The following is a 2,368-nucleotide window of genomic DNA, read 5'->3' as shown; positions in this document are numbered from 1 at the left end:
TGCAGGTAGCATCTAGTGCCTCCCCCTGGACATGGGAGGTAATTAGCGGACTTCCCCCTGCCAGTGAACACCTGTGAAACCAGGCAGCTGCGTGCAGGGCGGCCCCGAACCTCCACAACACATCAGAAGTGTTCCGGAATGCTGAGTGTTGGGAGGTACGGTCATCTGTCTGCAGCACCCGGGATCTCTTTTGAGCCCTTCGCGTGACTTCCCTGAGTGCCTCCCAGTGCGGTCTGCCGGGGAAAGTCGGGGGTTGGGCTGGAAATGCAGGTAGAATCTAGTGCCTCACCCTGGAAACGGGAGGTAATTAGCGGACATCACCCTGCCAGGGAACACGTGTGACACCAGGCAGCTGCGTGGAGGGCGGCCCCAAAACTCCCCCACACAGTCAGCCGTGTTCCAGAATTCTGAGTGTGGGGAGGTTCCGTCATCTCTATGTAGCACCCGGGATCTCCTAGGAGCCCTTCTCGTGTCTTCCCCGAGTCCCTCCCAGTGCGGAATGCCGGGGAAAGGCGGGGGTTAGGCTGGAAATGCAGGTAGCATCTAGTGCCTCCCTCTGGACAGGGGAGGTAATTAGCGGATTTCCCCCTGCCAGGGAACACCTGTGACACCAGGCAGCTGCGTGGAGGGCGGCCCTAAACATCCCACACACAGTCAGCCGCGTTCCGGAATTCTGAGTGTGGGGAGGTTCCATCATCTCTATGCAGCACCCGGGATAACCTAGGAGCCATTCGCGTGTCTTCCCCGAGTCCCTCCCAGTGCGGACTGCCGGGGAAAGGCGGGGGTTAGGCTGGAAATGCAGGTAGCATCTAGTGCCTCCCTCTGGACAGGGGAGGTAATTAGCGTACTTCCCCTGCCAGGGAACACCTCTGACACCAGGCAGCTGTGTTGGGGGCGGCCCCGATCCTCCACCACACAGTCAGCAGTGTTCCGTAATTCTGAGAGTTGGAAAGTTCCGTCATCTGTCTGCAGCACCCGGGATCTCCTAGGTGCCATTCGCGTGTCTTCGACCAGTGCTTCCCAGTGCGGGCTGCCGTGGAAAGGCGGGGGTTGGGATGGAAATGCAGGTAGCATCTAGTGCCTCCCCCTGGACAGGGGAGGAAATTAGCGGATTTCCCCTCACAGGGAACACCTCTGACACCAGGCAGCTGCGTTGAGGGCGGCACCAAACCTCCCCCACACAGCCAGGATTGTTCCGGAATTCTGAGTGTGGGGAGGTTCCGTCTTCTGTCTGCAGCACCCGGGATCTCCTAGGAGCCCTTCGCGTGTCTTCCCCGAGTCCCTCCCAGTGCGGGCTGCCGGGGAATGAGGGGGTTGGGCTGGAAATGCAGGTAGCATCTAGTGCCTCCCTCTGGACAGGGGAGGTAATTAGCGTACTTCCCCCTGCCAGGGAACACCTGTGACACCAGGCAGCCTCGTGGAGGACGGCCCCAAACCTCCCCCACACAGTCAGCCGTGTTCCGGAATTCTGAGTGTGGGGAGGTTCCGTCATCTGTCTGCAGCACCCGGGATCTCCTAGGAGCACTTCGCGTGTCTTCCCCGAGTCCCTCTCAGTGCGGACTGCCAGGGAAAGGCGGGGTATGGGCTGGAAATGCAGGTAGCATCTAGTGCCTCCCCCTGGACAGGGGAGGTAATTAGCGGACATCCCCCTGCCAGTGAACACCTGTGAAACCAGTCAGCTGCGTGCAGGGCGGCCCCGAACCTCCACAACACATCAGAAGTGTTCCGGAATGCTGAGTGTTGGGAGGTACGGTCATCTGTCTGCAGCACCTGGGATCTCATTTGAGCCCTTCGCGTGTCTTCCCCGACTGCCTCCCAGTGCGTGCTGCCGGGGAAAGGCGGGGGTTTTGCTGGACATGCAGGCAGCATCTAGTGCCTCCCCCTGGACAGGGGAGGTAATTAGCGGAATTCCCCCTGTCCGGGAACACCTGTGACACCAGGCAGCTGCGTGGAGGGCGGCCTCAAACCTCCCCCACACAGTCAGCCGTGTTCCGGAATTCTCAGTTTGGGGAGGTTTCGTCTTCTGTCTGCAGCAACCGGGATCACCTAGGAGCCCTTCGCTTGTCTTTCCCGAGTCCCTCCCAGTGCGGGATGCCAGGGAAATACGGGGGTAGGTCTGGAAATGCAGGTAGCATATAGTGCCTCCTCCTGGACAAGTTAGGTATTTAGCGGACTTCCCCCTGCCAAGGAACACCTGTGACCCCAGGCAGCTGCGTGTAAGGCAGCCCCAAATCTCCCCCACACAATCAGCCGTGTTCCGGAATTCTGAGTGTGGGGAGGTTCCGTCTTCTGTCTGCAGCACCCGGGATCTCCTAGGAGCCCTTCGCATTTCTTCCCCGAGTCCCTCTCAGTGCGGACTTCCGGGGAA

The sequence above is a fragment of the Camelus ferus genome, chromosome 36, assembly GCF_009834535.1.
Source record: "Camelus ferus isolate YT-003-E chromosome 36, BCGSAC_Cfer_1.0, whole genome shotgun sequence".
Classification (NCBI taxonomy): domain Eukaryota; kingdom Metazoa; phylum Chordata; class Mammalia; order Artiodactyla; family Camelidae; genus Camelus; species Camelus ferus.
The sequence above is the reverse complement of the archived record's forward strand: the minus strand, read 5'-3'. Positions refer to the sequence as shown.